This window comes from Rousettus aegyptiacus, unplaced genomic scaffold (assembly GCF_014176215.1).
Source record: "Rousettus aegyptiacus isolate mRouAeg1 unplaced genomic scaffold, mRouAeg1.p scaffold_m13_p_8, whole genome shotgun sequence".
NCBI lineage: Eukaryota > Metazoa > Chordata > Mammalia > Chiroptera > Pteropodidae > Rousettus > Rousettus aegyptiacus.
Window position 1 is genome coordinate 42,609,154 of NW_023416311.1, and position 13,857 is coordinate 42,623,010.

Below are 13,857 nucleotides of genomic sequence, written 5' to 3' on the forward strand. Positions count from 1 at the left end.
TAGTGCAGATTTATCGAAGTTAAAATAACCACATATATGTGTATATGTGTATATTCTGCATATGTATATATGTGTTAAGTGTGTGTATATATATGTAATTCCTGGTATTCAACTCAGTGTGCCAAAGGCTCTGTGACCTGTAAAAGTTTGAGAACCACTTTGTTTAGGAAATGTATCCATTACTAAAGGAGCTGATGTTTGGCAGAATTGTTAAAGCACTTGGTTTTCCAAAGAGGAAGTTTTTCTCAGGAACCCACAACTACTTTTTTGTTTGGCTGTGAATTTGGTCTGTGATTGGACTAGGGATGAAGCAAGGAATTCTTCAATCGAAAACCATTTCCTCTACACTTCACTCTGAATTACTAGACCTATTTTACTCTTTTTCTCAATGTTGGCGATATTAGAAGCTTACTTTCCAGTTATGCTCTGACTAATAACTTTGCACACAGATAAAGCTGAATTAGAGAGGGAAAAATACATCTAGTAGATCTCATCGTCCTTCACCATTGCTCTCTCTCTCTCTCCCCTTTAAAGAATACCTTGGAAATTACTTGTTCAAAAAGGCCAGCTTGTGTAACTTTATTTTTAATCCACATGTAAGCTTTCTTAGTTACCAGTATGTACAAGTATAGAGGAAATTACTATTTTTGAACATTATCAACTCTTTTCCTCATTTGTGGCTAATGCCATAATTAAAAGACTAGCATTTCTACCCCTCATTTCTGAACATCATTCTGTCTGAACTCATGTGCATAAACTTATTTTCAGGACCTAGCTCTATCAGATGCTGTTCTCCATACTTGCATCAGCAGGTGTAAACCATCCTAGTCAGCAAAGACTTTATTTATCTTAGCAAGCTGGTGAAATTGCCTCTGTGCTAAGGCCCCCACCACCTGTAATTTCCTGAGTTATACTCCCTGATCATTATGACTAATACCCTAATTAGGTGTGCTTACTCTCAGTGTGCGCATTCTGATGGAGCGTGTTTTGTGAAGGAAATATTGGTCTTAGCTGTAATTACATATTGTGGTTTAGAATAAATTTCCTCCCCTAACTTGAGATACTAAAGCACAAGACAGCCCTAGATTATGACTAGCAAAAGATAAAAAGCCAGTCAGTCCCCCTCCCTCGAGTATTTTCTCCAGCTCTGGAGATTAATGTTAAGAGCGGCATAGAACAATGGTGCTGCACTGTGTGCCAGCGCTCCAGAGCCTGTTCACCTGGCATCCCAGGTCACCGCAAGTTACCTGACCTCTCTGTACTCTGCCGTGAAGGGAGAGAGCAATAATACCCAGTGCAGGAAGATTCGTTGGTGCCCATAAAGTGCTTAGATGACCTTTCTTCTTTTAAGTTTGGCAGTTAATCTGGTTTCATATAAATTTATATCATTGATGTTTCGACTCTCTCCAAATAAAAATATAGGGAGGAACTTGTATCTCTTCCTCAACTAGAAATGTCTTCAGGAATTTGTAGACAAACCCATGGATTGGATTTATTTCTCTTAATTTCAAGGTAATTGTGGGTCTCGTAGAATTTGCTAGTTACCTTTGAATGCCAGTTTACTAGACTTTAGGTACTGGATGACTCCCATCTACGACCACCCAATATATTTAATTTCCCTGAGGAGGGATCTTGTCTTTTGTGATTGGTTGTCTTCTGTTCTCCATGATGTGTAGCTTTGTGGAATGACAGGTACGCTTTCATTTCCATCCCTGGGATACCCCATGGTACATGGCTGGTTTGCTTTTGCTGCCTTTACAACAGCTCTGAAAACACAGTTCATCAGAGTTGCCCGAAAAGCAATTGGGCCACGTTTTTTTCACTGCCCACATTCATTGTATAGAAATTGAACTGACCAGATCAATAGGATTGTTGCTTGCCCCCTGCCTGTAATTAAACAAAGTGCTCTCAGTAGATTTTCTGAGCCTTGTTCAAGATTTAATTAAATTAGATCTTTAATGTCAGTTAACAGATTGGGCTACTTGGCAGAGCAGTAACTAAGGAACAACAGGCAGACAATTTTTTTTATTGGTCCCAGCTCATTATTAAATGAGACAATTATTTATTTCTGCACGGTCTGTAGTATAACCATTTATTTCCTCATAGTTAAAGAAACGGGCTTACTTTAGGCAAGGTAGAATGAATTACTCTAACGAGGAAGCACTTTGTTCTTCACTCACTTGTTTATTCATTTCATAAACATGAGTGGTCATTTCCTCTGTGCCAGGGAAAGGAGCTACAGTGATAAACAGGATACAGTCCCTGGATCGAAGGATTTTAGGGAGACAGGCAAGAAAACAGGTCATTACAATAGTATATGTCAGGTGGTAGAGAGGAGGGAACACAGAGGGTGCCCTGGAGCTCATAGGAGGGACATGATGGCAGATGCAGCTTCTTCACACTATTTTCATTTTTTACCTGATTGTTTAGGTCGACTGCCACGTAGCAGAAATGATCAGTGCTTTCCCCCGATAGTTCAGTAAAGCAAACGGCTATGACCACAGGTTCATGAATCTGTACCCCATTGAATCATAGACTTGAATCAAAAATGGGCCCCACTAGTTCTTTCTGAGATTTTATACAAATGTTTCAGAAAGTTCTGCAAATTCGTGGCATAAGGTGTTGGTAGCAGAGTTTCTTTCTTGTACCCCATGCCCCACCTGGATATTTTCAACATGTCTGGGAATGAATTCTATCACCTCTGCTAGATTTCTTTCATCCTTGGGGTTTAGCTTCTGCTTCGACTCTCTGATCATCACCACAGCAAGTTCAGGAGCCTAAAAGACACACTGTTTTTGAACCAAATAAAAATCACCCTTACCTGAAGTTTCCCCCTCTAAATTCACCCCCCCCCCCCCACACACGCACACACACACTTCACCTCAAAATGTCTTTAAATCTCTTAATGTGAGTTAACTAGGCTCTGGAGGAAGTAGGGTAATATTCCACCAGTGATTAGAAGTGTCTGTCTTTTCCAGACCAATCACTCTGGATTCCTAAATGCAGTGTTACATTTACGAAAGGATTTCATTGTTCAGCTAAAGTTTTCTAAAATATAAATGAGGATTCTAAACTCCAGATGTTTCAATAACTGCCATTTTGTTTGTTGGCCGGGAAGAAAGACAAGTAAACTTCTAGAAGGCTGCAGTACCTATTTCCTTCCCTCTCATCTCATCCTCCTTAATAGAGAGTAACTCCAAATTCTTGGTAAAGTAGCCTTTGGGTGGGGGTGGGGTGCGGGGCAGGCGCGGGGATGAGGCTGGGAAAGGAGGTGTGAAAGGAAGAATGCAGGTAAGAAGAGAGAAATTTCCTTCATACATTGTCACCCTCAGGACCCATGTGCTCCTTAAGCTTTTCAAAGTAACAATTCTGTCACATACTCCCTTGGCCCAGTTTTTCTGAACTTTTGATTACAATTTTATCATGACAAGAAGATACAAATCAGAATGAGGCAAAATAAGAAAAGCTTAGGTGACGTCTAGAAGGGAAGAGGTCCAAATGCAAAGCTATTTGTCTTCTCCCTGTAGAGTCCTGGATGGTGTTACCTCCTTTGGCTATGATGTGTGAGAATATTCAGAGCTTTGCCAACCAGGGAAGTTCATCCAAGCTTCAGCATTTAAAGTTTTTATTGAGGTTTCATTATTTAGGCATGGTTGATTGAGTCATTGGCCATATGTTTGAACACAATTTCCAGCTTCTTCTCTTTCAGGGAGATCAGACTGATACTCTTTGGGCCATTTTTAAGTTCACGATTATGACAAGTGTAATGGAGCTACACTGTATGTGCCCATAGTCATTCTCATACAGAAAATATCCCACAGGTTGCGCCGTATGAGTGGGTAGGGGTGAACTAGCACTCATCCCATGAACTCACCGACTGTGGTGACTTACAGAGCATCCTCTTACATGACCCCAAGGTTCTCCCCCAGAGCCCTTAGTTCTGAACCCATTGGTGCCAGTTTCCAAATACTGAACTGGTTCTAAACAATCAATTTCACCTTCAGTATGTACCCATCTTATCTCCAAGGGCACTTGTCAATCAGTGGTCACACTTAAAGGAGTTGAAAAGAGGAATCCAAATTAAACCAAAAGACCTGCTTAGAAAGAGTGGTTACCTTAAAGGTTGGTCGTGTATTTTATCATGTACTTCTTTCTGCTAATTAGTTCATTTATAACATATATTCACTAATAGGCTGCCCACCCGTAATGGAAAATAAGATGTATATTATCATACTGATGTGTTCAGAGCATGGTCTGTCTCCGAAGCAGCCATTCGTTCACTTTGTTAGAACTGTCTCCAGTTGTTATAGGCTGTCAGTATCTGATATTTTAAACTAAAAGTCAGTAGCAGCAGAGATATTTCTGGAAGTAAAATTGCTGTGGCCTTGTGTGGGTTAAAGGCTTTCATCTTGCTTTCACCTTATTTGGCTTTCGGTCCCATGTGAGCTCTTCCCATGCTACCTCCCTCTCCGTGATGCTTTTCTTGACCACAGTGTCTGTATATAGAAAATGCAGGGCTGCAAAACTGTACTTTATATTTACTATGAATATATAGATGTAGACATTTACGTCAACTATGTATGTATGTATACAAAAATATTTAAAATAGACCAGAGTAATGTAAACCAATCAAATAATATTTATAAGGTATTGTGGGGTATAAGTCAAAGAGTCCTTGAACTTTTCTCTACCATGCTAGTTTATTTTTGAAATGAATGTATTCTTAAAGCTCTGTAAGTTTTACTATGTAGGAGTATCCACATAGAAATATTAGAGAAGCTGATATGTTTCCCAAAATATTAACAGAAGTTAAATCTAGGCAGTGAAAAGATAGGCATGTTTTTCTTCTTTCTACTCGTCCTTAATTTTCAAATTAAAGAAACAAAAATAAAGTATAGATTCTGGGCAGTGGTCTGTATTTCCCAGCTTTAATGACTCAATATAAATGTACAAGCACAGTCTTTTGTCCTCAATAGAACTTTGTTCATATCTTATTTGTTCCATTTCTTCTTAGGAGTTTCTTTATATGATGAAGTAAAGGATGCCAGTATTTGCTAAGTTTCAATTCAGAAAAGATTTGTAAAAACAAACTCTGTGTTAACATTCCCAGCCCCAATCGGGCCATGTAGGAAGGAGCTAAGAGTGGAGTCGGATCCCATTACTTTCCTTCCAACCTCAATTTGGGGGTCTCAAGTGGCTCTTCCTTTGTGCGGCTGGTATATTAGTCAGGATAAGGATAGATAATACAGCAGTAACAAATTAACCCCCCAAATTTCAGTGGCATAGCACACCAGAAAAGTTTATTTCTTGCTTGCGCTACATGTTTAATACAGGTTTGGGACTGAGAGCACATCTCTGTTCCATAAATTCACTCAGAGGCCCAGGGCGATGGCAACCCATCCGGCACTAAATGGACTCCTCCTGCCCTGAGTGCTTTCGCTCACAGCCAGTTGGCCAGAACTAGAGAGATGCTCCACCTAACCTTAGAAGGGCTGAGAAATATTGGGGGAAGGGCACGTGGATATTTGTCTAGCAGTCAATGTTCCTAACAGAACTCACTTATTTGCTTTGAGTGCAATACCAGATAGACCTGAACATGAATCTGAGTGCCAGAGAAACAGGTTGTTTCACTCATCCATCTTGGAGTGGTTCTCAACATGTACATGAGAAACTCTTTCAAAGGACATATGCCCAGGCCCTTCTGTGAGCCACTGAATCAATATATAGGGTTTAGGACCCCAGCACACTTCCTCATTGTGATCCCAGCAAGTGCTCAGGAACAGGAAGTACCCTTTAGTTGCACACTGGACGTGGGCCAGGAACCTCTCCAGGCACCTTTACCATTCTCCCTGGAGGTAGAGTGAGAAAAAGAGAACCTCAGCCTTTCTGGTGCCTTCTGCTCACACCTGGCCTGCTCCTCCCGGAGCCCACAGTGTGGCAGTGATGAACCCTGCATCTGAAAGACGAGGGGTTCTCCGCCCTGTTCTGTGCACTTACCAGGGTCACCTGAGCTGGAGGAGTGAGGGTGGGGTTGTGCTTGTACTGGAATCTGGCAGGAGATGGGCACCCTGGGGCTCCAAAAGCAAAGAGGCATTGCCTGGCACTGTGCAGAATGTCCTGTGCTCATCGGTGAAGGAAAACAGTTTTACAATGTACCACTTAACAATGCAATCTTTTTTTTTTTTCAGTGCATTCTTGATGTTTATTTCTAAAGACCTGTTAATACTGATAGATTAACATTCTTTGAACATTTGCAGACTAAACATACTCCTCTCAGACTAAAAACAGATAGATACCTCTGAAGGCAAAGCAGGACTTAAAGCCTAAATTATAACACTGAACATTTCCTTGTGATGAGCGATGATTTATGCACATCTCATTTAATCTGCACCACAATTCTATGAAACAGGTACTATTTTTATACCGTTATTAGAGATGAGAAAGTCAAGGCCCACAGAAGTTTAATAATCTTTTCCTAGTCTACAGTTTCCTGGTTAAACTCTTTGCACCAAAATTTAGGTGCCGGTAGCCTTACTATGAGATGTAGTTTTCATTGTTCTGTTGTTCAAACCACGTTTCTATATTTTCTTCATCCTTTTTCCAGTTCTATGCCCTGCTTCCACACAGACCAGAAGCTAGTAAACATCCTCTATTATAGTGACGTGGGTACCAGGTTCCCTAGGGTTAGACAGATCAATCTTCCTGACGTTCTAGACAACACAAAGTAAAGGCAAACTGAATTTGTTCCCGAGAGAAGTTTTTCCTGCATGTATTTATCTTGAGCTGAACCCAGTAGAGCATTATTGGTAAAACCTGTCACCCGTTCTCTCTGTAGTTTGAGGAAACTTTAAGTGGGATCCAAGGCAAAGAACCCTCAGAACTATGATTCTTCCATGTCTTCTTTGGAAATAGTTCCAGTTAAAAGGGCTTCATGCACATTTGTGTCGTGGAAATGATGAGGTAACGTTTATAATTGCAGGCACCAGTGTTTGCTTATCCATCCTGGAACTCTCCTCCGCCCCCGGCTCCCGTGAGGAGGTCAGGCTGTTTACAGGAGAACTCTTGGTTATAAAGAAAGTAGCTGACTCTGTTTGTTGGAAAGCTGGTGAGAAGTTAGAAAGACAGCCAAAACACTGACCTTTTCTGTGATGCAGCCATTTTGATCATCCATCCAGGTTCTTTAGTGGGCTGAAAAACAAAAGAGAAAACAATACACCTATCAAAATCTTCAGAGAATGAAATGCTGTTTGGTTTGTTTTCTTTCTGTTTTGTGATTTCGTTCTCTTCTGATTCAGCCTTCTCAAAATTGTCATTAACAGTAAAATATTACTTTCTTGAAACACTGTATAAATGATATTTGTAGGGATATATTTTTTCTAGGAATACATTCTGATTTCTCATTTGTTTGAGGGCTCCAAGAAACCTCTTATAAAATTGCCAGTAAGAGAGTGATTCTCTGCAAAATACCCACAAAGCCTAAACTTCGGGAGGCGGCTTTCTGAGAGCTACTACACAGGGACAGACCAACTTTCCCAAGCTCATTAAGAAGAGCTTTTCCAGCCCAGTGATTCTCACCCTTCTAGAAATCATCTCAACCAGCTCCATTACACAGTGAAATTATGAATTACAACCTAATTGCCTGAAATTACAACTGCCCAATGAACGCCGCCGCGTATCATAAGTGGAACAGACTCATTCTTTTATGGCTAATAATAATGTCTCTAATCCTACTCAGGACTCTGGCAACACTTTTCATTTCTGCTTGTCACTCCTGTGCGAACCGGTCACAGATGACTTCATCACAGACCGAGTCGCTTTATCTGTGCGCCTACCATTAATTGTCCTGAGAGACCGAAGCATCCAGTGGCTGAACCAAGTTACCCTTGTCCTGGCCTCACTTTTTCAGGGAACGTCTCCCCATTTCAGAAACCTGCCTCTTTTTCCTGCCTTCATGTTTGCCTTTGACATCTCAGCACCACGATCCTCATCGCCAGCATCTCATTCTCTGGCTTCTCTTACACTCTTGAGCTCACATCTTTGTACATACTTTCTCTCATTTGTTTTAATTTGGCCTGAAGGGCAGAGAGATAAGCTAATTACATTCCTCTGTTAAAGGCACACTCATTGATCCATATTTATTTCTTTTGTATCCGATTTCCTTTCTCCCATTTTATGTATGTCCTTATACACAGTGTTTTAGGTGTTGTTTTTAATTCACAGAAATGCTACATTGCTATAGACTTCTTTCTCTCATTTCCCTGGCACTAATTTTAAGGTCTGACCATATCGTTGTATATGCATCTAGTCTGATGTGTCTAACAGCTGCAGTGGTCACCCATCACATTCACTGTGCCCAACAACCAGACTTCCCATTACCACAGAATGCAGTCCAGTGCATACACCATTGCACATGTCCCCTTCAGTCCTATGTGCGAATTTCTCTGGAATACATGTCCAGGAGTGGGGTTGCAGAGTCCTGAGGTGTGCGTATTCTTACTTGGACCAAGTCCTGCAGGGTCAAGTCCAGGCTTTCCAGAATGGAAAATCCATCCATTTACCCGCAGTGGCATAGGAGGTTTGCTTCCGCCTCTACTTCCCTGCCAATTTTTGTCCTTACCATTATTTATTTCATCCTATTCATTCCAGGTTTAGTATTCTCATTACTGAAAAGCATGTATCCTTAGAAAGTTCTTTCAGCAAAGGTCTGTGTGTGATAAATTCTTATTCTTTGAGAATGTCTTTATTTTGCCAGTTCTCTTGATGATAATTATATAGTTTTTTTATTGCTTCTGTAGCAAATTGCCATAAACTTTGTGGCTTAAAATAACACAAATTTATTATCTTATAGTTCTGGAAGCCAGAAGTTCAAAATGCATCTCACGCACTAAAGTATCCTTCAGGATCGATTCCTTCTGAGAGCCGTAGGGGAGTTCTGCTTTCTACCCTTTTCCAGCGTTCCTTGACTCTTACACCTTCTTCCACCTTTAAAGCCAACAGCATAGCATCTTCAAAGCTCTATCTCTAACTCTGATAACTGCTGCTTCTCTCTTAGAAGGAGTCTTGTGACTACTAGGTCTACTAGATAATCCAGGATAATCTTCCCATCTCAAGATTCTTAACCAGACCTGCAAATATCCTTTTTTCCTTTTAAGGTAATATATGCACAGATTTCCAGGATCAAGATGTGAACACCTTGGGAGGCCATTTTTCAGCCTACCACAATAGCTAGGTATTAGATTTTAGGTTGACAGGTTTTCTTTTAAATTATATTCAACAAATTATGTTCAATAGATTATATATTCAACTGTGTCACATACCATTCAAATGCTGGCAATACAGCAGTGAATGAAACAGACCAAAACCTTTGACCTCAGAGTCTAGGGTGTCTATCTTTCCCACTGAACAGCTTTTTAGATTATCTTTTTATCCTTTTCCCACCCTACCTTTTCACTACAGTGTTTCTAGATATGTAATTATTTTTTTATCCTCCTGTTCCAGTTAGCTCTAGCTGCATAACAAACCACCCCAAACTCAGAGACCTAAAACAGCAAGCAATTATTATCATCCCTGTGGTTCTTGGGGTGACTGGGATCCAGTGTACAGTTCTCACTTGGTCTCAGATGTGGTTGCAGTCAGTTGATGGCCAGGGTCAGAGTCATCCTAAAGGCTTCCTTCTCATGTCTGCTATATGAGGCTGGCTGTTGTCTGGGGCCTTAGAAGAGACTATTGGTTAGAACACCTGCAAGTATTCTCTCCATGTGGCCTAAGCTTTCTCACAATGGAGGTGGCTAGCTTGTAAGGTCCAGCATCCCAAGAGAGAGCTAGGAAAAACTGTATTGCCTTTTGTAACCAAGCCTCAGAAGTTACCTGGTATCACTCTCACTACATTCTATTTATTGGACACAATCTCTCAGGCAAGTCACACATCAGAGGGGAGGGGGAGATTGGACTCCACCTCTTGATTGAGGCAATATCAAAGAATTTGTGGACATAGTAAAAAACTGCCATACTTACTTAGTATCTGATGTGATAATTCAATTCAGTCTCAAGGCTCACGTCCATCTCCATATCGAAAAACTCATCTACTTTCTTTTCAAATATTGTTTCTTTGTCGTTTCCTCTGTTCCATTTCTCTGGCATTCCTTCAAAAGTTTGTTGGAGCCTCAGTAAATCATTTGTGTCTCTCATAGACATGTATTTTGTATCTTTTTAGCTCCCCATGCTGTGTTCTGAATTAATTTCTCTGTACTATGTTCCAGTTCACTAGTTCTCTTTTCACGTCTATCCAGGCTAGTGGTTAACCAGCACATTGATTTTATTTCATCAATTACATTTTACACTGGCTATTTTCTTACCCTTTCTTATTCGATATCTGCCTATTTTTGTTCCAAGATTTTTTATTTTTTTATTTTCTATGGAACTTCCTTTTATCTCTTTAAGGATCTTAAATGTATTATTGCGACGTACTTTACTGTCTCCTTTATGCTCATTCCTTCTCAGGTGGATTCATCTCCTGATTTAGATTGCCAGCTCTCTTGCTTCACCTTCCTTTCTCTGAAATCTTACCTCTTTGTCTAGCAGCTTCATGGTCCTGGGCTCCCAGTCATGAGAGGCTTAAGTCTCCTATTTCCTAATGATATTGAGTGATTTACAAATTAGGTCTCTGAGGCGGTGGGTGGCCTCGCAAAATCCAGACAAGTTTTCAGTGTTCATTAATAAAATTAGGGCCATACTGTATGCATATGGTATCCATTTAGACCCCACACTCAATTGTGTCATGGGTCTGGGATTTTGATTTCTTATAGTCGACCCTTCTGCACAGCTCTAGGGCTTCTCTCTGGCTTCATGAGCAGCACTCTTAGCCTACTTCTCACAGATGGGTGAGGCAGGAAGGCTCCAGGCTCTACGTGGGAGGATCAGCTCCAACAGCCTGCCTCGCAGGGGCTAACTCTTCATCTCCTGCCCCTCCTGGCATGAACATACCATCCCTGCTCTCAGTTGCCATGGCTTGCTGCAGCACCACCTCCCTCGTTAGCTTTATTTTTCACTTCATTTCTGGCATCTGGAGAGTTTACTGCCTTTCTTTTAAACTTGGCAGTGGATTTATTCTCATTGTTCCTTTTTATGCAGCATTTCTATGCATTTTTAAGAGGAGGCGTGCCTGTTTACTTTAGCTGAGGCTGTCATATGCTGGAAATTTTCATTTGTTCTGTCTACAGAGTTAGTCCTCCAGTTTTCAGCCTACTTCTCATTCTTGTCCTTCATAATACCTGCCAAAGCTGAGTGTAAACCCTGCCAGCCTTCCTTTGAGTACATTGGCCACCTCTGCTTGTACATTTTACAGAATTTGGCTTTTTCCGTTCTGTTTCTTTTTCATCAGTACTCTTCCTTCCACTTTGCCTTTCAAGAATGTGCCCAAATCTTCTTTTTGCTAATGCCCCAATCACATTCTTTTTACTGTTATGGTTTTAATCTTTTTTATTCTTCACTCTTATTTTCATGAGGCCTCCAAAGTTTGAAGAAAATACTGCATTTACTCTGCTCTCTTGAATGAAATAGTTCAGCTGAGTTCTCAGTACTGTATAAGATCTTTCTTTCTTTCTTTCTTTCTTTCTTTTTTTCTTTCTTTCTTTCTTTCTTTTTTCTTTCCTTCCTTCCTTCTTTCCTTCCTTCCTTCCTTCCCTCCCTCCCTCCCTTCCTCCCCTTTTTCCTTCTCTTCTCTTCTCTTCTCTTCTCTTCTCTTCTCTTCTCTTCTCAGTCGCCTTTCTTCCTCATTTCTGACATCTACTATTCCCTCCCTCCTAGCAGAGGACCTTAACTCTTCTCTTAGAGAACTAGAAACCACTAGATGGGAACCCTTTTATTTCCCATCCTCATTCTCCAATCTGCAAATTCACACGTTTTATTGCATATTCTCACCTCTTTTCTCTCTATCCCAGAGCAGAAATGCCCCCTTCTTACTACCCTCTGTTGATCCTTTGATCCAACTAGCTACATGTAGGCTCCCTCCTCCCACTGCCACTGCCGAACCTCTTTCCTGGGCAACCTTATCCACACACAGAATTCCTGAATGCTACAACCATTTCTGATCTTCTTTCTCAGATCGTATTTCTAATCGTTGACTGAATATCTTCACTCACAGACCTAATGGCTTCCTCGAATTCAACATGCCCAAAGCTGACATCTTTATTGCTCTCTGAAAAATCAGCAGCTTCCTTTCTTCCCCCTGTTTTGCTGAGTAGTGCCATGATCCACTAAGTCACCCCGGCCACAAGTTTGGGTTATGTTTTTACTTTCGTGAATGGTTCTAGAACTGCACTACCAATACAGTAGCCACTAGCTATACACAACTATTTAAATTTGAATTTAATTAATGAATATAGGATACAATTAAAAATTCTGTTTCTTGGGTACACTAGGCACATTAAAAGTACTCACTAGCCGCATGTGGACAGTGGCTGCCGTAGTGGACAGTGCAGATATGGAATATAGCCACCATCACCGGAAGTTTTGTAGGCGATGCTGGTCTAGGGTGTATTTTGCCATTTTTGCTCCACTTCACTGTGCTTGAGCCCTCATCATTTCTCACTTGAACTGTCGGCGCAGCCCTTGACTCACCTCCTTTTACTTTCTCACTCCAGTCCATTCTCTTCTCTGATCAAATAATTTTCAGAAAACCCTTTTCTCCCTCTGGGAGTCATTAAGGTACAAAGCGGAGAAACAGAGCTCTGGCGTTTTGATGATATTTCCTTCCTTGAACCCTTCATTGCCTTTTCCTTTTCATTTGCTAGCTGAACAACTACTCAGCCTTCAAGATAGAATCCCAGTGTTTCCTACTCAGGGACAGGAGAAGTGTTATTTCTTTTATACTTTGACACTCCTTGTTCAAACCACCTTTGGGAGCATGTTTCACATTGTAACGTTTGGCTAGATGCTGAGCTCCCGACGGACAAGAATCTTACCTTCATACTCTATCAGGTATCTGACGTAACAGGTTCATTTCCCTTCTGGGCATCTAGATGGGTACTGGCTATATACTATAGGAAAAATGAGAAAATGGCCACTGAAACCATGTGCTGTGTTCTGTTGTTGAAGAACTCCAAGTGAGAAAGACTGTAAAGGGTGATGAATGACCTTCCTACACGTGTCAGTTCCTAGCTTGGGGTAGCTGTGATTCCTGCCTGTCTCCTGATTCCAACCTACATGTTTTACAGAGAAAAACATATTTTCCTTAATAATATATCTTCAGTAAAAGATGGTATATTCATTAACTACCTCAAACTTGCTGGCTTAACACAACAAAAATGTGTTCTTTCACAGTTCTGGAGTCCACAAAATCAAGTTGTCGGCAGGGTTGTACTCCCTCCATAGGCTCTAGAGAAGAATCCTTTTTTGCTCCTTCCAGCCTCTCATAGCTCCTGGCATTCTTCGACTTGTGGCCAATCTCTGACTCCATGTTCACACGACTTTCTTCTGTGTGTCTGTGTGTCAAACCCCACCTGCCTCCCCCCCATACCCCGCCGCTTTTTCCTTTTAAGGACACCAGTCATTAGATATAGAGCCCACCCTAAATCCAGAATGATCTCATCTTAAGATCCTTGATTTAATTACATCTCCAAAAACTATATTTCGAAACAAAGTCACATTCATAGGTACCAGGGGCTTAGAACCTAAACATATCTTTTGGGGGGACATGATCCGACCTATTCTGATGGGTGAATATAAAAGCGAGGACCTAATAGCTGTGTCTCTCCCTCTCCTAAGCCTTACCTAGGCTGAGCCAGCATACTATATATAGTCTTCACTTCTGTGCATTTATTCATTGCAATTAAGACTCACTCCCACCCCCCAAATCAA

General features: G+C 41.0%; 1 protein-coding gene across 6 annotated transcripts in view; it reads left to right on the forward strand.

Annotated features, from left to right (window-relative positions):
* The window catches only part of MCC (MCC regulator of WNT signaling pathway), a 377,378-nt gene that overhangs the window by 308,847 nt on the left and 54,674 nt on the right, over positions 1–13,857 (forward strand). The gene's annotated exons all lie outside the window — the stretch shown is intronic.